General features: G+C 36.4%; 1 protein-coding gene and 1 long non-coding RNA gene across 3 annotated transcripts in view; one reads left to right on the forward strand and one right to left on the reverse strand.

Moving 5' to 3' along the window:
* LOC108977656 (dopamine D2-like receptor) overlaps positions 1-23,055 on the forward strand; it is a 216,932-nt gene that overhangs the window by 82,360 nt on the left and 111,517 nt on the right. The window lies entirely within an intron of this gene.
* LOC108977660 lies at positions 15,573-16,533 on the reverse strand. The gene is made up of 3 exons (XR_001994052.1): positions 16,120-16,533; positions 15,925-16,044; positions 15,573-15,652 (listed from the first exon to the last, which is right to left on the reverse strand). It is a non-coding gene; the product is annotated as an uncharacterized LOC108977660 (long non-coding RNA).

A 23,055-nucleotide genomic window follows, 5' to 3' on the forward strand; every position in this document is an offset into this window, starting at 1 on the left:
TTAGTTCTGCTTTCTCCAGACTAGTCAAGGAAGCAACACAAATGGGTCTGGCAGTGAACGAGGGCAAGACGAAATATCTCCTTTTATCAAACAAACAGTCACGACTTGGCACTCACGTCACTGTTGACAGTCATAACTTTGAAGTCGTAGATAATTTCGTCTATCTTGGAACCAGAGTAAACAACACCAACAAAGTCAGCCTGGAAATTCAGCGCAGGATAACTCTTGCCAACAGGTGCTACTTCGGACTGAGTAGACAATTGAGACAAAGTCCTCTCTCGACAAACAAAAACCAAACTCCATAAGTCCCGTCCTGCTATATGGTGCAGAGGATTGGACGATGTCAACAACTGATGAGTCGACATTGCGAGTTTTCGAGGGAAAAGTTATGCGAAAGATTTATGGTTCTTTGCGCGTTGGCCACGGGGAATATCGCATTCGATGGAACGCTGAGCTGTATGAGATATACGACGACATTGACAGAATGGACGAAATGGACGAAAACATTCCAACTCTGAAAGTATTCAACGCTGTACCTGCCGGGGGAAGCAGAGGAAGAGGAAGACTTCCACTCCGTTGAAAGGAGTCCAAGTGAACAAGGACCTGGCTACGCTTGGAATGTCCAATTTGCGCCACGTAGCGAAACCAAGAAATAACTGGCGCGCTGTTGTTAGCCCAGCTATAATCGCGTAAGCGGTTTCTACGCCAATTAAGAAGAAGAATCATTTAGCTCACGAATATTTCGACTTGGAAAATTGTACGCTTGTTCATCTGAAGATAATCTAGGTAAATGCGTGTGCCCTTACTACTTATTTGACAGTTTCGCATTAGTTGACAACAAGACTAAGTAAATCAACATGGTTATCTAATTTCTTTTCAAATTAAAGATAGAAAAGGGGACTGATCACACCTACCAATTGATGTCATGGCGGTATTTGGAAAGCTTTGTTAGTAGCCTAGCGTAACTCCTCGCAAGGACGCTTAACTTCAGGGGCATCGTCGAGCAAAGACTTTCATAGAGTATACCGAAGCTGTTAAAGTTACTTTTACTTGTAATTCAAGTAAAGCGGCTCGCAACCTCTAAGAGAGTCTCGGTGAAAGCAGACAGAGTAAATTGACGGAGATTTACTGTAGTTAACCTTAGTTTAGTTATTAAGTGAACTAATGTTGGGCGAGGGTGCAGAACGCAGATTTTTAATCTCATTTTCCTATAAATAAACTATGGGTGGCAAGAGTAAGACTATTTTCATGTCCAAGAGGTTGCGTAACCTCAACGACACAAAGTATTCTCGTAGAAGACATTATTGTTATAAATTTTGGCAAACATTTCATTTCTACGCCAACTTCCATCTCAGCGAGGTCAGTCGTGAGCCGGTCGGCCACCGTCGGTGTCCATGAATAAATTTCCGTTACGGCAAAGTAAACAATGAAACTTAAGAACTGAAAAGATAAAGACTGTATACGAAGTATGAAAAGATTCCAACTTAACAAAATTGAAGTAAAAAAAAAAAAAAACAATATTGTCACGTATTTGTAGATCATAAAAAGTGAGTGAACTCAGCAGTCACAAGCAAGAAATCGAAAAGATTTGTTTTCCGATCATATACAACGACTTTCGGGCTGCAGAAACGCAAAAGAAAACTTTTTACCACACCCAGCAGCCACTGCCTTTATTTGGCACTTGGCGCACACCGCTTCCGCTTTGAGTATATTTGAAAATTTCACTGTGACGAAGTCTCCGTGCATCAGGTTCAAAGGAAAGCTGCAGTGCCACTTAAATATTTGCTAATCCACAAACACACCGAAGTAAATATTTTTTGGAAACAGTGAACAATCACACATCGCTGCGGGAGAGCTTTCGCTCACGATTGGAATTGCGGATGAGTGTGTTTAATTGCTGGAGCGAACCGACATTCGGTTGGAGGGAACAACGCGCCAGGCCCACGCATAATGAGCACGTTTCCGAAGCTTTGGGACTTCACTGCGAATCCCTGTCGTGCTTTGACGCTAAGTTTGGAAATGCAATATATTGCTTTACATACTTGATGTCTGCCCATCTGCACTTCCGGGGCAGTGTAGCGCCGGGCAAGTGTCACCGATCCAATTTGATGATAATTTACTCATTTAAAAACCATCCATCTTCAAGTGAAGTTGCCATCTTGCTGTAAAATATTTTTCTGCTGATAACCACAAGCGTCTGCTTCGTTTGCTTTATCGCTTATTTGTTTTGTTCGCAATTTTGTTGCGACCTCCTTATCCTTATCGCTGTTGCGCATAAATTTCAATCTACATACAAATAAAGTGGCCTGACAGCTTATTTTTTCATTCGAATATCTTTCGCGAAGTTGCAAGCGTAAGGAATATAATTTCCGCTGCCTAGTATTCTTTCCTATTTGTTATTTTCTACATTGCATACTATCTTGCTTTTAATTCTTCTTGCTCACTTTTGGCCGAGGGCAGGATAACTTTTTAGGGCCAGTCCAAGTTTTCCCATTCTTTTCTACTGTCGTCGTCCCAGCAACGCAGCGAAAGGTAACGGTAAATAGAGAAATATTAAACTGCAAAATATGCAAAGTGTGCATTTTGCGTATCTCTCTCAGGGATTCTGAAAAGGGCTGTTGTTTAAGCAGACTGTCGGCTCACTTGATATAGGTGCATTTGGGTGGACAACCAATTTCGTTGCAGTGTCAAATGTCTCCCGTTCAACATTACCATACGAAATGTGAAAAGTTTGAAAATATCGGTGCGTTGAAATTAAAATTCAGTAGTCTGGAGGATGATGCTGAAAGACCCGTCACCTGAAGCTTGCTTAATTGAAATGAAAATGTGCATTTTGGAAACCAAACGAAGAACAAAAAAAAAAATCGGCTTATTGAATTTAAAAAATATATTTTTAAACTATTAAAAAGAACTTCTAAAATAAACAATTATCAATGAAATTACAATGGATAGAGTGCTGATATCGAAAGCCGATCTTTGTTTTGAGACTTGACTGCTCTCTCTCCCTCTCTACCTCTTTTAAAAGACTTATTAGCTAAAAGTTTTATGTATTTTTAGTATCACTGGAAAGGAAATGTTTTGTTAACCATCCAGATTACTTAAAGTTATCGATTGAAAGAGTATTCAAGAATTATTTATAGTTTACGTTATTTTAATACCACCGTGCCGTTGTTTTCATTTTATGAGAACAATTATGAATACATACGTTAACGAATTCCACCCAATGGTGCTACTGAGCCGGTGGCGACTATGAAGTATTTGCATCTCATAACTCTCTCAGCGTCAGAGTATACTGTATTTAGTACCACATTGGGGAACATATGATGACAAAATGATGGAACCAAAAAATCTAAGCAAGGAGAAATGGCAACTTTGGCTACAGATAACACCTTTCACTTTCTCATAGCAACAATATGTACGTTACCATATACTTAATTTGAAAGTCAAACCGGCCAACGACTTGTTAACAACGGAAAGTTTTCACTAGTTCTTTCTAGCCACGTTCTTCGATGGAAAAAAGCTTCAAGTCGAATTAAGGTATTTTGATAAGGAAAAAATCTCTTAGTAGTCCCACCTAAATATTTTTTTCAGCGATTGTAGTGTTGCCTTGAACAATAAATATTAATGAGTATGAGTATTAATTAGTAGTTTCTTGGTCTTCAGTCAATTGAAATCTGAGAGACAAGTCTGAGTATATACAGATGGGCATGGCTAAATCCACAAGAGCTTGTCAGGCTGATCATTAATATATACATATATATTTAGAGTGTATCTATCGTTTCCTTCTTTATGTACAAATTTCGTTTCAACTTGTTCATGGTATATGTAGAAAGAAACGAGAAAATTTAATAATTCAGCACAAGGTAATCGGAAGAGAGCGAAACGTCATGGGTCTACTCACTTTTGAATTCTATTTGGCAAACATCTTAAGTGTGCATATTATTTTTACATTTATAACATATTCGACACTTTCTGACATGCCTCTTTCATTTCCTGGTGCTCCTTTTGTTACCGAACGACTACAGAAGGTGGCGAAGATAAGTTAACACAAAGTTATTCGCGATTAAGCACTCATTGTTAATTAGCTAAAGGCACATTTTTAGTAAAAACTGTCTAGCGATTAACGGTTCCTCTCTGAAATTTTCCTAATTAGCAATCTAGTTAGTCTTATGCTGAAAAGAGAAATGATTTGCGAAGCTTTAGGCAGCACTGTCTATTTTGAAATTGAAGATAAGCTTGCAGATTATCCTTCGAAGCTCCGTTAGTTTGTATGTATCTATGCTTGTTTATGCAACAGTTGTATCCAGAGACAGAAAAGGTTGATGTCAACATGCGACGTAAATCAGACAAATCACAACAGTTCATTGTCTCTTCATCAACACGTCGTCATTGGCATACCAGTCCTGTTAACCGTTAGAGCGCCGAGGACAGTCGACGGAGCAGTCTGGCAGTCGAGCATTGAAATGCGTTCAGAGTTATCTTTTACATTAATCGCACATTACAGCAACAATAAACATTTGTATAGCACACCATAAGAATCGTTCCGACTCTTTGACTGCTCTTCACTTGGCTTTCTTTTTCTCTATTTTGTCTTCTGTATTTATTTGCTGTATTTTATTTTCTCACTTAATTTTATTTCTGCACAAACAAGCAATAATTTTTATGTCACCTTTTTTTAAGCGGCCCAGTTGTAAGGACGATAGAAAAAGGTGACGAGGCACGACCGTTGCAGTTGGTTCCATAAATATTGCCACCATGTTTTGTCTGCAACAATTTTGTGGCATTGTAATGCTTTCTAATGCATAAATATTCGCTCACCCGCACTCTGCAGCGAGCGCGGGCCGAAGTCAAGTGGCTCTCCTACATCACAGTGACAAGCGATGATTGGGCGCGATAGGAAAAAAGGACCTGCAGAACTGCCGGGGATATGGAAATGTCAACAAGCCATGCAAACAAGTAAACTTGTCGCAGTGCAACAACAAAACAACTGAAACTAAAACATAAGAAACAAAGTAAATATTTTGTGTTGCCAAAACAATGGAAAATGACATGACTTGGCTCCGCATTGTTGTCTCTTGACTAGGGTTAAGAGATTAATTCCGATAAAGGCAAGTTTTCTCCTCCATTTCGTAGCCTTTGCAAAGATAAACTTGTTCTGAAGCGTAGCATGGCGCCGTCATTTCACAGTATTTGCAATCTAATTATTTATCGATTCAGCTTTGAACCCGATAATAAAAAGGGGTGAAAAGGGTTTTGTTGTCGATAAGGGCCGAATTCTATAGTTACAAAAAAATTATTGAAAATGGTTTTAAATTGCTTGTCAATGAGCTGGCATGTAAGCAAATGGTGAGTTGATGTTACACCCTCATGAGTGGGTGACCTTCTAATAAACAGTTAGTTAAAAGTGTTTATTATATGAGTCATGAAAAATGGTCAAACAAAGCTCGAGCGTGGATGGTGCTAAGCTATGGATAATGTTTAAATCCAGATTCTCTTAAATATTGTAGATAACACTACTTAAAGTAACTCTTTACTTGTATGTAATATAACGAGTACATAAGAAGAATAATATGTCTTAAAGATGAGGTTGAAACCTCTTTTGTTGACGATATTTGCAATATACTGTTGTCTACAAAGTAAATACATATGTACATAATACAGTGATCAAATTTTTAATTTATACTTCGCGTGTTTTTCGAATCGGTAAATTTTTTGTGTAAGTTGGTAGTACTGTCAGTGCCGTCTATGCTAAATTTCACTTTACTGGTCATTCGTGATCATTTCGCCACATTTTCAACTATATACATATATATATATCGTGCCGCAACCACCGCATTCGCCTGATTTATCTTTGTGTAACTTCTGAGCATTCAGCAAGATCACATGACCACTCCGAGGACACCGCTTTGACTCAATTGAAGATATGAAAGCTGAATCGAAGAAGGCTCTGATGGCCATCACCATGGAGGATTCTTCCAAGTGCTATGATGACTGGAGAATTCGTTGGCATAAGTGCTTTGCAGCGGGAGTGGACTACTTTGAAGGGGATGAAATGGACAAAATTCACCTTTCAATTTGATCACAGTAGTATGTGGGTGACAGTCTAATGTGTGGTAATCTCTCCAATTCATAGTAATTGGGTGCTTCTAGTCTGAATGGTATTTGAAAGTGCCTGGCCGTAAATTTCCAACTACAAACTGTTTTGGCATATTGGCATTATCTTAGTCCAATATATCATTGTCTCGAAATTTTACTCGAAATCATAAAAACTTCTCGAATCATAAAAACTTCTCTTCGAATTTAGCAGCTATTCTGCAATAAAATACCTAAGCTCGGCTCCTACGTACGAAGGCTAAGCCCATCGGTCGGTCTCAAATTCATATTATTGTATGGAAAATTTATTTATCTGACGAGATATCTTCACGAAATATCACATAGATTGTTTTTCAATTTCCGAAGAAAATGTTCAGAATAGTGGTCCACTATCATATATCTGCCATACAAACTGACCGATGAAAATCAACTTCTTGTATAGAATCTTTTTTATTTGTGGAGAATGTTAAAGCTTCGGTTTAACGGTAAAAAAATTTTTTTTTTTTTTGCTTCACTACTGTACACAACGCACCCCAAGTCCAACTTGACTACTATAACAGCTCTGGGTCCGAAACTCTACATATTCTAATGCTTGATAAATAGAGCGGTAGTAGATTAACACGTTGTGTTTGAATAAAGTCATCAATAACAACAACATCAATAAACAAAAATAAAGGGGACGAGAAGTCGTTGTGACCGAAAAATCTCCAAACACTCTCATGTAGCTTTCAGTCGTAAGCGCTTTCATTTAAACGTGAGTGGAATGTCAAGCGAATGCTGATCTGATCTTTCTCAATATGCTGGCTGTTATATGGCAGAGTTGGAGACAGAGGAAAATATTATATATCATGCGATTTTTTTCGTATTTCATATAATCGAATCAAAAAAGAAATAAAATATCTGCAGCGTCCTCAACTCTTGATTGCAGAAAAGATGGATTACAGTGTGCAAAAGGACGATTGTTTGCTATAAGTGCTTACATGTGTACATACCTCTCTGCTGCCACAGCGCGGCCAAACAGCTTCTTGGAGGAAATTGAATTTTTAGCTGTGCATCCTTTCGATGGCAATATTCCTTGTCATTTATCTGTGAGTTTAAGTGTCGACCCCAAGGAGCAAGAGTCTGCTGCGCCGAAGTAGGGAGTCTGCTGTTGCTGCATGTCTGTAAAGCGCTTAACGAGTAGAGTAGAGGTATATGTACATAGTATGTCTTTTATGTGTCTTCACGCCGCTACATATTCTTGGGTACATTTCTACTTGTGTCTTTCGTTAGGATACTGCAATGCAGTCATTTCTTAACTGTCGCTGGCGAATTTTAAAGCAGCAACAATAAATTTGCGGGTCAGAGGTCACACGCTTTAAGCCTCACAGTTAACATGCAACAGGAGAAGCTGCCAGGCGAGTGCGTGATAGGAGCCGCGCCTGCAGCCAACTGAAGTCACTTGGCAATATGGAGCTCTTATTAAAATTCACGCATACATTCTTGCAATTCATTTTCCAGCAGTTTTATTAATGACTTCCTGCCATTGCTGCTACCCATTTTTGCGAGTATAATTATATTACGCATATCTTGAGAACTTTTAATTAACTTCATGCATTGCTGCAGTTTTCAAAGCGGGCGCTCTTGCACCTACATATTTCCTCTGACATATATACATACCTACATATATAATTTCATTTACCAGATTTATGAACTCTACTTATGGGGAAACTTTTGCTTTTAAACATTTACTCACCACCTCACTTTCTTTTTAAGTGAATTTTCTATGTGCAAACTTCTAAGTCAAACCAACTAGGCAACCGATTACTAAAGCAGGAAGAAATTTCCATAACCAAATAAGCAGAGACAGTAAATGGCGATCAGTTTTGTTATCATAATCTGGAAGTTATATTATTTTTAAGTAATTTATAATAAATTTATTTATTTTCTCTCTAATTAGATACCCATAATGCAACAATTCGTTTATCTGATCAATTTGTTTAATTTTTTTTAATAAGTGGCAATACTTTGATCAAATATTTGCTTATTTGCCACTGTATACTTTTAACAAACATTTCAATTCGATAATCATCTTGTTCGTTTTCTTTGTCTAAAATATTTTAACCTTTTAGGCAGCTGGCAACTTAACCTTTTTTTTTTTTTTGTGTGTAGTCCTGTTTAAACTGTTTGTGCCTGCATCTGATGACTCTCTATATAATATAATTTAAAAGTAACGAAATTTTTTTTCGTTGCCAAATTTCGTTGCTTTTGAAGGTCAAAACCAATTCTTGTTGACACATTAGTGAAATAGATGGCATTCGGTGAATTGATTAATTAAATATTTAATTAGCCAATAATTAAGTCACTCAGTTATTTTATTTTCCTGAAATCATTTCTAATTGAAGGACAAATTCCTTGTATGGGTAAACTTTGCCAAACAAAAGATACAAAATACTAAGGTCATTACAGCTTGATGAAATATTTGGATTAATAATAACTATTAAAGGAAAATACGGTTCATCCCAATTCCCGAAATCTCAATTGAAAATTCTGGCGACAAAATTTCTTTCTTTTTAAGAAATTCGGTGGGGTTTTTGTTCCCAGACTCTGTTTTTCATAGGACTTGTAGTTATGAGTCAGTTATGAGTCACTCAAAGATTGCCAATTTCGAAATGTGCTTCGGATTGTGATTTTATGGAACTATATTTAATACTGTTGAAATTTCACTGTTTTGCTCAACATTTTTTTAGCATCGTCAAAATAAAATACTGGCCATTTGCCTCAAACCGCTATATGTCCGCTCTGTGCTTCCATTTCTTATAGAAAACTGATTAATATTTCTTCCTAATTCGTTCACATTTCGTCTGCATGAATTCATAAAGCAGCCCTTGAAATAAATCAGAGTATGTTTCTAAAGTAGTAAAATTTTAAACCTTAACGACTTTGAATGTTCTAAACACTTCTGACCTTCAACATATCTATTTTCTGCAACTTTCTCTTTAACATTTTACTTACTTATAAGAGATTATTCTTTGAATATCCGTTCATTGGTACAAAAGTATTTGCCAAAAATTATATGTGTTTATCAGCCTTTAAATGGTGCTTTGCATATCAATCACCGGAGGAAGTTCATCCCTTTCCTAAAGGGAGCCTGCTTTAAAAGCTTCAGTTTTTTTGCTTATATCTCTTTAAAAAATATCTAAGAATATGTCTCCAAAGTTATAGATGGGAGATTGAAATATTGTCGAAGCTAGAAGGGAAGTAGTGACCGAGTCAGCGCTTGGGCGGAAAGCGAAAACTTTGACGCGCGTTTTCTGTGTTTTTCATTTTTACGATTTTTCTGAATTGGCGAGCTGGATAGAAAAACACTGAACGTCGTATGGAATTGGGGCAAAGTTTATTATCTTTAGCATTAAATTATGTTCTATTTAACCTAAAAAAAAAAAACAAAGAAAAGTCAAAGAAAAGTCAAGTTTGAACATATTTTAAACAACACAAAGTAACATTTTTTTTGTCCAAAATCACTTTTTCAATTTTTGAAAAGTTTCGAAATTTAAAACTTTCTTTCAATTTCATTAGTTTAACTAGAAGATATATTATTAACAAATATGAATCTCCTTGAGTTTTTTGTTTCAAATAGAAATTGCTACTTGCATCCTGCCCGCCGTCCGGCATTTGCACGCGAGATGCAAGGATTTCGTATCCAAATTTATTTTTATTCATTATATGATGTTTAAATGTACAACTATAAACCCTAGAAATTTCGTTTTGATCACTTATTTCATTCCTTTCCAAAAAAATTTTCAAAAAAATCGTCTCTAAAACTCCCCCCTTGAGCAGTGTACCTTCATTTTTTCTATACTTTTAGAAGGCAGTTTAAAGTTTTTTTAATATCTTGCTATGATCTCATAGACAATGAGCTTAACTTCTTAGAGTGTTTGAACTATATCTAATCGGGTTCACTTTATGATTTAGTTTAAGAAGTAATTATCTAATCACTTAACATAAATTTAAACAAGAATGAGAACAAGGAAACATGATCTAAGTTCGGAAATATCTGAACATTTTTCACTTTCGCATTTTTCAAGGATTAAATCAGGAAAAATAATTTCAGATATTAGTAAAACTCTACGTTATAGAATATTTAGAAAAGAAATAATGCTTTTTCAACTAAGTCCAGTTGTATGGCTTGAACAGTACGTTCAATATTTACTTGTAAAACTTGAAAAGAGTCTGGTTTATTGTTAAAGACCAATAACTTCAAATAACACAGTTAAAAACAATTTATTGGTGTAAAATCTCAACATTCTCACAGTTTTTTCTCGCAATAATTCGATTGTTGGCACGTAGCCCCATCTTTTGGAACCAGATGGTTATCAGCGATCTATACCGCTCTGCATTGCCAGTAACAGTGCTACCGCCTGCACTTCGAAAGAAGTACGAACCGATGATTCCACTAGACCAAAACCCACTCCAAGCTGTCAATTTAGGTGTGTTTAATGATTGTGGATTTTCTTCGCACTAGAGTCGACAGTTTTGCTTGTTTATCACACGACTCAGATGAAAGTAAGCCTCGTCGCAGAAGATGATTTTCTTAAATAAATCGCTATCGTTTCAAGTTATTCCAAGCCTAAATCAGCAAATTCACGACGTTTATGGTGTTCCAATAGATACAGTTCTGGAGTGAGAACAACTTTATACGGATGAAAGCCCAAATCCTTTCTCAAAATCCGACAGGTTTTTTGAGACAGTCCCAGTTCTTGAGATCGTCTTGTAATTGACAAATAGCGGTCTTCAGCAACTTTCCCGAATGATAATATTTTTTCTTCTTTCTTTACAACATTAAAGAAAATGTGCGCTCGAAATAGCGAGCACAGTTGGACAATTTGCTTTTGAAGAACATTATTTTCATAAAAGAATTGAATAATTTGAAAACGTTATTCTCGTGTATATCTTTCCACTATGTAATTGTATACATGATACCGATCCTGACTTACAGGTATTACAAATGGCAGAAACGACACTCAGAAATCATTTTATTTCATATTCAAAAACCCGGTATATCTAGTCTTTACCATTATAGACACTTAGACTAAGGTCTGGATCGACTTAATTCATATTTTGTGATAAAACATATTATTTATAATAAACCTTGTCCACTTAAATTACATAAATATTACTCAAATTACGAAAAGTCCACAGGAAAAACTTTGTCAGGTGTATGGAGCTAGTGGAAGCATTAAACCAATTTTATATTTTTTGCCATGAAATACATTATTACTGGGAAATGACATTATTACAAATTTCCGTAACGAAAGTGTACAAATAAAATAAAAAAAAAAATATTTTTTTTGTGATCTTTTGTCCGAATATTCGTTGGTGCTACTGTAAATCGAAAGCAACAGTTCACAGGCATGTGTTGTAAAAGCCTACACATTTCTTCAAAGCGCTGTTGAAAATGTTGCTAACACTGAGTGTGGTTGGACTGCAGCGAAATGCATGGAGGGTTCTAATCCCTCCCCACGCTCCATTTCGCCATGCTGCAATACGAGGCATGGTAAACAAAAATTTGCATAAAATATTCCAACAAGCCCATCATCAAGCGCGGCGCATTAGTGGCAATAAGCGACAGCGCAAGCGGGTAATGCACAGCAACAACAATCGAGGCAGGTACATTGCCGACGGCAGACAACTTTGGAGTGGCTCAAGTGTTGGCAACGTTAATGACATAAGGCAGAATATCATTATATAATTAAGCATCTTCCATAAATCCGTTTAAACAAATACTCGCAATGCGATTGCGGCATGTCATGTGCCTTTCCTCTCTGCCACTTGCTCACGTTTGCTGGCGCAAAGTTGAGGATAAGTAGCGCAGTCATTTTGCATCTCTCGCGCCGTGCCAAGTCTTAAATATGTGACAAATGCCGCAAATATTATTTCTTAAAGGCAGATGAAAAGAGTATTTATTTTTTATTCAGCCACTTGCTGTAATTAATTGATAAACTACCGTTGATTATTGCTCAAGTATATAATGTTCATTTTACGTTTGTTTGTAGTCGTAATAAAAAGTTTACTTTACATCTTTAAGCAATAAATCAAGAACAAAAACTCTTACTTACGAATCAGTTAAAAAGCTGTACAGGAAAAGCATTACTGTCCTATTTCAATTTCAAGGGCAGAATATGCAGAGTAATGGCGTAACTGTGATGGTTGCAAAGTAGCTTTGAGTTACTTAGCAGCTTTACAAACTATTTCCACGATTTGCTCTTCTACACACTGGTAAAGAATTGTAACGATTATATTCCGATCTGTGTGAGCTCATCAGGATCCTACTTGAATGGCTTTAAGCCTGTTCTTTTTGATACCAAGAAACTCTAAAGATAGTTCGACGTTGATGCTACTAATTTTCGATTTTTGCTAATTCGGTGGTGAAAGCACAATTATTTTTCAACCCTAATGTTTCGACAGCTGGAGAGTCATAAAAAGTGACGAAATTATTATATATCACTTTCTTTCAAAGAATTTCTATAATTTTCGAGCGGCAAAGTGGGTTCTTACGAAAAAAATTGTTTTTGAAAAGCTTAGCGATCTCTTTCGAACCCTAACCCTGAATCTGAGTACTGTGATGACGAAGGAGCTCGATGTCAATCAGTGAGTTCAAGATCAGATTTCTTTTTCTGCTGTCAGTTTGAATGTCCATCTCTCCAAAGCAAGGTTACACTGCTATATTTACACCACTTTTCTATTGTTCTGAAGAAGAAAATTGGAGTCCTAAAATGACTTTCTTCTCTCTCCTTTTTTGATGTTTGACTCACCGAAAGCTCTCTGCCTCAATTAATTACCAATTTGGAATACGCTTGAGTTCATAAACGAAATCCACGTTTTTTCCTTTAACCAAAAAACCCTCTCAATAGACACCTGTGCACCTGGCACTTAAAACCATTAGTTACATTGGTCCAAAAGCCTTTCGGCGTATCCCTATAGTGTGTATGTACTACCCCTTTCAGCCAAGGCAATTCTATTGGAAGGTAGTGCGAAAGAAAAGTCCCCTAAATGATGCTTCTCCATTTGTAAGCGTTATTTGACTACGCCAGTAGCTGGCATGTTTGCGTAGCCAAGCAGGGGTAAATTTGCCAAGTTTCAGCCGCAAAATGGCATTTAGCAATGTCTTTAGAATCAATATGCCGCTGAGACAAGGCCGATTTGGGATGTAGCACGACCGAATAACACGCATCAACATTAAATTTAAACTGTCTGCGTACACACTCCATAGCATGACACACAAATGTTCGTCGTGAAAGAGCACTGGAGCATAAAAATGGGTAATGTGTTGGTTTTTCCTAGCGCCGAAGCCCAGTTTTGCATGCCGAGCACTTGAACCAATCCACAAGTTAATGTGTCAACAAATTAACGTTAAATAATCACCAGTTTGACACAGTCTGACAATGCGGTTAAAACTTACATAAACATAAGAGCTTAGTCTGGCGACGGAGTATGTGCGGGAGCAAACAAGAACATACCCACGCGTGAGTGTGTGTGCGCGAGGCAAAAGTTTTTACACATACCCACCTCGTTGACATGCTATGGTATAGTGCTGCGGCACGAACCGGCTTTACCGTAACGAAATGTAATTAACTTTCGGTTTTGATAACACTTCAATGCCTCCAATCCGCCCCTCTGCACGCCAGCACGCCAGCACGCTGAGCTTCTATTTGCTGTGAGTTGCCCCGTTTGTCGGCACATGTTTACCCGAAGGCAAGATTACGCATGTACATATGTATAACGGTAAACGAAGTATCAAAAATGAGCGTTGCGCCGTGAAGGGAGAAGACACACGTCAACACGCGACGCTCACGCGAAAAATGCGCACTGGTGAGGCAATTTATAGCAACAGATTGCAACAGCCAACATTTCAGCCGCATGCCGCAATGTGACAAAATTCTTTGGCCACGCTGCCTTACCCACTATTCTCCACTCGCCAACATGCTCCGGGAGTTTTATCGTTGCATGTGTACTGCTATAATGCATTTGAGTGCTGGCCGCAACAGGCGTATACGTAACGTTTCATCAACCGCGAGTTTGCTAAGTGTTTGGGCTCAGCATTTGTCCGGCGCAGCTGCATTTGGTAGACACTACACACAAATATTTTTATCTGAAACACAAAATTTATCTATAAATGATCCTACAGATAAACTTTAAACTCTCTTAACAGTTAAGCGGTAATTTGCTGCCTAATGAAAATCTTTAAATCACAGAAATTATTAAAAACTCCACACAATAAAGGTAACTCTCAGTCCTTTCATGTTAAGCAAGAAACTTCTATGTAATCAAAAGAGATCGGCGACTTAAAGCTTAAATTATGAATATCACTCATTATTTCTTTCACTAAGCGGTTAGATTATTAGTTTCAGTATCGGAAAGGCAGCATTGTTGCATATAAACTCACGGGGTCGCTGCTTTCCGACAACTTTCACATACGAGTTCGAATAACCAAGTGTATTTCTATGAGCACTCTTAAGAKTGTTGTTGTTGTTGCTCTACCATAATATTATTATCCTTCCAATTCTTTGGGAATAACTATCCCAATGGTATCACACCGGCACTTGCAAGTACAAAAGCTCATGCAGCTGCAAATTTGCGAGCTTTCGTGTGCCATGCATATTTGTGTTAAATAGTGTTGGCTGCACTTTCGGGCAGTAAACACACACTTGCAAATTTCGCAGAAAATCTTGTTTGTTTTTGTTATTCTTAGCCGTTCGTGAGCAATCGTACAGTTCGAATTGAATTTGGAAAATTTCTTAAGAAATGCCTTCACACACCCACAAACATACGCCAATTTGTCTGTATGTGTATGTATGTGTATGGACAAATTTCTATGCGGGCGTGTAAGGAGAATAACGAATGCGGACATCGTTTTGTGCAGAAGACAATGGCCAAATTGAGTTTGCTATGCAAAACGCACAGGAAATGTTTTCTGAGCAAACAAAGTGCGGATAAAGATGTACTTTGATCAGGTATTCGTTAAGGTGCGCAAATGCAGCAAGAATTACTGCTGAACAAGGAATGGAAGAGAATGCTGAATATAAAAGAAAAACTCTCCAAAAATTTCGAAAATGAAAAACAATGCAATGAACTTATTCCATACTTCAAACTCTGCAAATCCTTTCAAATACAAAATAAACAAGCAGAAGCAGCTTAAAGTCAATCTTACCAACTTTGATATATACATACATACAGATACATATTCCTAGTGTAGGTATTTATCGCTTATATCTTCACTAGATACAAAATTCTGGTTCGATTTTATTATAAAAACTCGTCATGTCTGCTAAGGAGGATTAGATTTAAGGGGTCATATACAGTTTCAAGGCCTAAAAAAAAAATTTTCAGATTTTTTCCTGAGAAAACTTTTAAATTTATTGATCGAAAAATTCGTACACATATAATACCATCTTTTAACTGTATTTTAAAAGATAGTATTAGTAAAAATATTTATTTGGAAAGAAACTCCAGCTTATCTCCGAAAGGTCTTCTCAAAAAAGAGTTTTGCGATGGCCACTATATCTCTGAACTGGTTCCTCTGAAATTAAAAAGTCAAACAGATTTTTTTTTCGTTAAAGAAATGTTCAATATAGTAAAGCAAGTCGAAGGGTAAGCAAAATACATTTTGTTGATAAAATGCCGTCATTTCTCTAAAGAAAATCGATTTTTGAAATTATTATTTAAAGAAAAATAATTATCGGTAAAAAAAATCTTAGTAATTACATATACTTAAAAAGCTCGTGTTAAAATTGGAGACTAATCGGCTTAGCTGTTTTCAACAAATGTTAAAAAAACCATTTTGAGAAAAACCTGTTTAAAGTTGGTCTTGTCCTTGACTCTGAATCGCCTTTTCAAGTCTGCCAGCAGCTTCGAAAATGTTCACCGGAACGATATGAAATTTTCTGTGTATATTCTTAAATATATCGTCTCCTGCAAAATAAGATTAAGAAAATATAATAAAAGTACGAATTTTGTCAAACCCAGCGAGTTATTGTTAAAGCTTACTTGGAAGAGTCTAATGACGGCTTATATACGAACGATACGATCGGCATTATTTCGATCTCTTATTTCCATCCACTAACCAACCCACGAAATTCGTTCACTGTTTTGGGTGCAGAAGGAAGATGAATATGTCGTGATTAGAAACATTATGTCTGTATTTCCTACAAAACTACGAGAACAACGGTAAAACTAAGAAACAAATAGTCCTTTTCGTCAGCCTATCCGTCTTTCTGTCTTTCCAGGTTTTTGGGATATGGATCTGAAATTTTGCACACCTGCTTTTTTACCAAAAAGCTACTCATTTATTGAAACCGTCGTTATCGGACTACAATAGCATATACACTGTCATTCAAGCAGACTGATCAAAATTAATATAAACGTTTTCACAAATTTTTTCTTTAAAAGGTAACCCTTATTTGACTTTTAGTTAGCCTTTTTCATTTAAATTTCTAGGTTGACATGACTTTCAGTGAGATATGTGCCAAATGTAACAGCAAATAAAAAGTTCCTTTAAATTTTACGTGCCGAATAATAAAAAGGCCTGCAGTGATAATAGCTTAACGCGAGCAAGTGATTTTGATTGCTACAAATTTTTCAAAGAGGGTCGAGAATGATTTGACGACGAACCACCTTCCGGCCATCAACATTAACTGATGATCAACAGTTAGAGATCTTACAGGCATTGTTGAAATATCGGAAGTATCAGTCACAACCATTTTGAAATATCATTCAGGCCTAAGAAAAGTTAAAGCACAATTGGTTCCAAAATCACCAAATTTTTTAGAAAAAACAGCGTTAATATCCGTGAAACAGTGCTTTCCGAGTACCTCAATGTCATGAAACGTATTATTTCTAGCGATGCGTTTTGGACTTACGCCTTCGACCCCCAGAATGACGATCAATCGACTGGATGTCGTGACAACGGTCAGCCGAAACCGAAAAAACGAGTCAAAGCAACTCAAAGTTACGTGGACACTTTTTTCGATTAACGAGGTGTGGAACACGAAAAAACACAATTGAGGACATTAAACATGAATCGTTAAGCGCATTTAAAGCAAAGGAAATTAACTTTAACAACTGTTCCGAAAATCGGCCAAAACGTTAACACAAGTGTTTTGGGGCCAAGGAAGATTTATATAAGAGGGACGAGGTGTTAAATAATAAATTAAGACTTTTAAAATTATTAACAAAGTCTTACTATTTTTTGCTCATAGTACTAGAATACCAGGTTGTTCAATAAGTTCTCAAATAAATCACAAATCAAAATCAACTTTATTATGCAATATAATCTTCCTGAACATTAATACACTTGCTCTAACAATCCTTCAATGTGTGGATCCTATCCCTGAAGTGAGAGTTAGGAAGGTCTGCAAAATACGCTTCCACTGCTGTTATGACTTCATTTCTCTGACTCTTCATTTGATTAAAAATGCTTACCACGCATAAACTTTTTGAATTCTGGAAACAAATGGAAGTCGCTGGGGGTCAAATCTGGTGCATACGGTAGATGCTGCAAAATAATTCGAACTTTAATTCATGGATTTCAGCCATTGTCAAAATGTTCTTTTGACACGGTGCATTGATTTTGAGTTTATCATCTATAAACTGGCTTTTTTCAAGATTTTTTTTCAACTGGTCCAAAAGGTTGCAATAATATTAGTATTAGTATATAATTAATTGGTTTTCCATTTTGCACGTAACCCACAAACAAAATTCCTCTCGCATTCCAAAAAATTAAGCCATAATCTTCTTGGCCGTTTTCCGGACACGAACTCGTTTCGAAGCCGGACAACCAGGTTTACATCACTCTTTAACCTCTTGTTTTGATTCAGGATCATGGTAATAGACCCAAGTCTCATACATAGTGATGAATCGACGTACAAAATCCATTCTATCCTTTTTAAAACGCTCCAAATGTTGCTGGGAAAATCGCATTCGAGTGTGTTTCTGTTCAATTGTTACCGAATGCGGCAGCCATTGTGCACACAGCTTTCTAAAACCCAAAATTTCATTTAAAATATGGCTGACTCTGCCTAACGAGATGTGCAGAGCCTCTAATAAATCTCTCTTAGTCAATCGACGATCTTCCAAAACCATATCGTGTATTTTAGTTGTTGATGCGCTTTTTGGACATCCTAAACGTGGATCATCTTCAAGGCTTGTACGACCACGTTTAAATTCAGCGACCCATCTTCCTGCTGTTCTAATTATGGGTGAACTATCATTATACGTGAATTTATTTTGGTGCTACACCTTCCAAAAATAAGAATTTTATCACTGCACGATATTAAATATTTTCCATTGTAAAAACTGCTGTGACACGGCGACACTAAATGGCTTGTAAACAAAGAACGACGTTCATATGAACAGTGTACCAACAAAACAAAAAATGTTGGGCTAGTAGATACATATATTTTATTAATGTATAGATAATTCTTGCAACCTTATTATGTAAAAAATTACTTAAACGTACGAAGTGTTCTAAAGTTTCAAAATTGCATCACTTTTATGATTTAATTAATATTTTTCGTTAAAAATACATTTTCACATGACAAATGCTTTTGTACAGTCTGTTGAAGTGCTGTTCCATATTATTCCGATTAAATGTTTTCCTATGTAGAAATATTGACACACACAAAATTCTTTTCTAGAAAAATATAAATGATATACAATTGTCCATATAATGCATTGCAGTATCTTACATCTTTTTAGAGACTGAATTTTCCACGTGTTTTGTCTCTTCTTTAAGAAGCCTCTTCTTACTTTGAAGTCATACAAGAGATTGAAGAGAGAGAGAGAAATTTATACTTTCATTCACAGTAGTTAGTTCACTTTGTTCGCATAGTTTTTAAACAGACTTCAGAATTGCAATTTAAATTTTCGAAAATGCATTTTGCGTCGTGGAAAACTCTTAATAAACGCGGATTAGAGCAATGCGTAATTGAATAAACAAACAGAGGAAGAGAAATAGCATACCATGTTGAAATTAGAGGCTTTAGATCGTTACCGCCGTCCAACTTCTGAGAGTGACAGTACCACTGCGGAACACAAGCTAATTGGTGCTTAAAATTAGCAATATTAAAATTTGCGTAAACTCAATATTTTAATTTTGAATAGAGACCTTTGTGAGCCGTTTCGGTCCATGTACATCCAATAGTTGTGCACGTGCACATTGTTAAGAGCAAGTCTCAGTGCGAACACATCAGAATGCCATTTGCCCGGAAGTGCGCAAATATGATACACAGTGCTTGTGCGCCTTGTTTGAGCCAGCAACCTTCAACAAATTCAACTGATTTATATGCAATAGACATTTTGCTGGTGCAACACCGAAAAGGATGTTAATATTATCAAAAAATTATCTTCTAGCTCCAGGCTGAGTGGCTTTGTGCCTTTTGTACAAACAATCACACACACACACTTTAACTTACACCGGTGCGTCAGGACGATGATGGTGCAAGCATTTACTGAGTGTACTTGGGACTTTAGTTGACGCTCTTTTTCTATGTCACTGTTTGCCGGAGGCGCACCACAGAGCTGCCGTAATAGAGAATGACTTGGTGGCACAGTGGTCAAAGCTAGCGCCCGGAGGAGCTAGGGCAGTGTTCACTCTCAATAAATATTTACTTTTGTAAATACTGACCAAATTGTCAAACAAAGTCTATGCCACGCTCTACATCCTTACTTCAAGACGAAGCCGAAATGCACGAAAGATGACTAGCACACGCTCGTCTGTTGCACTCGGTCCGGATGTAGCGGCGACGGTGACGGATGGCTGCAACTTTCTGAAACGAGCAGCAAGCTTTCTACTGCCGCTTTTATTTCGTTTATAACCAGGGTTGTACATATATGGTACGTGAGTATGCGCGTGCAAAGAGTGTAGCTGCTCACAAATAAAGTTGCGTCGTTCATTCACTCCTTTGGGTCATTTTTAATTGTCTTCGAATAGATAGCGAGCGCAACAAGAAAAATTTTCTCCAAACGGAAATCGCTACAAGGTTTTTGTTAGGTAGTGTTTGCCTTCTTGTATATAAAGGCAGATCTTCATATTTACAATGCAAAACAACTTAAGAAAATATTTGAGAAATTGCTCTCTATTAATTTTATAAATTTTATTTTTCCAAGCTCTAGTAGTCAAAATGTGCACACGTTCAGCGATCTTTAAACAAATTGTGTTTGCTCTCAAAAGACATATATTTTGGGAAAAACCTCCACGAAAATACTGATGTTTATCATTATGACTTCAAACCGATGGTTACCCAGCAAATAAATTTATTAAACCTGCTCAGAATAATACCCAAAGATTACCCTCCTCCCGCCCAACCGACGCGAGGGGCGCAATCCGCGAACGAGCGGAATTAGCTGAGTCATAAAAGGCAAGGGAGTTTTAAGCGTTGCGATCTTAAGCTGCTCAGCTACAGAAACAAAAATTTCAACTGCCAAAATTAAGAATTATATTAAAGTTTATAATTTAAGTTTATATGTTAAGACTAGATAAAATAATTTTTTAATGGTAAAGAGTGAATCTGTTAGATCAAATGTGCTGGAATGAAAATCGTGACATATACGGCGGAATGGTTCGTTTAACTCGAAATTTGTTCTAGAAAATTTTAAAGAAAAGGTCTAAGCTGTCTATAAGAGCGAGCGGGAATGTTAAAATTAATATCAGACAAGAGAGATGGGCTACAGACTGACCCATTGATGAGTTTTACGAGAAATATTATACCAAGCATTTCCCTACGACYAGCGAGTGTAGGGAGATATATAAGCTTTAAACGGTTAGTGTAAGGGGGAAGATTTAAACTGGAATCCCAATGCAAATGATTTAAGGCAAAAAGTAAAAATTGTTTTTGAACGGACTCTAGTTTCTCAGAATGAACTTGATAACAAGGGTTCCATACCACGGAAGCAAACTCTAATATAGGCCTCACAAAGATGTAAAAAGATTTTTTGTGGTAAGCGGTTCTCTAAATTCTTTAGACCAACGTTTAACAAAACCAAGAGCACCTTTAGCTTTAAAAACCATGGAAGATGTGTGAAGATTAAAATTGAGTTTGTTGTCCATAGTTACTCCCAAGTCAGCAAAACTGCATACTTGCTCCAACCTAAAGTTTTGTATTACGTATGAAGTAGGGTCTACAGATCTACATGAAAAGCACATCGTTTTACATTTTTTAAGGTTTAATGGCATGTCATTTCTAACACACCAAGAAACGAGATTGTTTCTGTTTGCAACTGACATCTTTCGCTATTCGAAGGGAATGATTTAAAAAGTTTTACTTCGTTAGCATACAAGAAAACTTTTGAAAACTTAACAACAGATGATTTGTCATTAATAAATAACAAGAGGAACACCTGAAGGAACATTGATTATGTCGGAAAGAGTATCGTTAAATATGACTTGTTGAATTCTATTACTAAGATAAGAAGCAACCCATTTTAGAAATATTGGTTGAAAACCAAGAAGATCAAGTTTATTCAAAAGAATTGAGTGGTTTACTTTACCAAAAGCTTTACTAAAATCTGTGTATATAACATCAGTATTCTTATTCTCCCTAAAGCCCGTTGATACATGTGATACAAATTCAAGCAAATTAGTTATTGTGGATTTCCCCTTACGAAAACCGTGCTGAGAACAAGAAATTAAATGACCTAAATCCACTCTTATGTAAAGGAAATATAAATGACTTTTTCCATATGGATGGAAATAAGCCTTGCATAGGAGATGAATTAAATAGTTTTGTTAGGGGTTGGTATATATATTTGGCACATTTCTTAAGAAAGCACGAGGGAATCATATCTGGGCCATAATTGTATGATTGTTCTAATATATTTAACTGATATAAGACGTCTGCTTCGGAAATGGTAGGTGCATTAATGACAGAAATCGGACATAACATTTTTTGGAGATTTTGGAGAGTAATTGGACCTAAAGAATTCAGCGAACATATTAGAAATGGTGTGATTGTCACTGGACGTACTAGACTTATCTTTCATACCGGACGAAAAATTAGAAATCCTGCGTTTGGAGTTGACGAAACCATAGAACAATTTTGGATTAAGTATAATATTATTTTTTACTTTATTTATATAATTATTATAACATATTTTGTTAGGTTCAGCAAATTGTCGGCGCAATTTAGAATAATTTGAATAGTCAGCAACTAAACCAGTTTTTTTTTAGAAAGTTCAAAATCACGAGATTTTCTATTTCTTAATTTACATAATTCTTTCGAAAACCATAAATTAGAACTCATTTTATGAGTAACAACATACTTCGGAACATATTTTTCAAACAAGTTTAAAATAGTTTTATTAAAGTGGGAAGCACTAAATTCAATATTGCAAACAAGTTTAAAATAGTTTTATTAAAGTGGGAAGCACTAAATTCAATATTGCCACTGTAATCTGGCCAAGTAACTTTAGAAAGTTCGTAATTAATTTTCTTAAAATTAGCTTTCGCAAAGTTGAACCGAAAGCAAAGGTCTTGTGTATTATTATGAGCAGAGCTGGCTATGGTTTCGATGTTAATTTCCAAAGCAGGATGATACGAGTCCTCTGGCCGAACCAAAGGATCACATGGGACAACAGAGAACATTGAAGCGTTATCAACATAGACTAAATCTAAGAACTTWCCAAACTCGTTCGAAATTAAATTAATTTGATTAAGACCCAACTCCGACATTTTATCTAAGAACTCGTTAAAACATAAGCGAGTACTAATAGGAATGGTGTAGTCATCAATAGATTTCCATGATACGCACGGGAAATTGAAATCCCCCAAAACAATCATGGAATCAGTATTGTTGGCCATTGAGAAAACATTATTTATTAATGAAGCGTGCTGCATATATACAGATATGTCCGAGTGAGGCGGTATATAAGACAAAGTTAAGTAGATATAGCCACTATTAGCGCAAATACGAATGCACCTAAATTCTA

Source organism: Bactrocera latifrons, unplaced genomic scaffold, assembly GCF_001853355.1.
Source record: "Bactrocera latifrons isolate USDA-ARS-PBARC rearing strain unplaced genomic scaffold, ASM185335v1 scaffold_93, whole genome shotgun sequence".
Taxonomy (NCBI): domain Eukaryota; kingdom Metazoa; phylum Arthropoda; class Insecta; order Diptera; family Tephritidae; genus Bactrocera; species Bactrocera latifrons.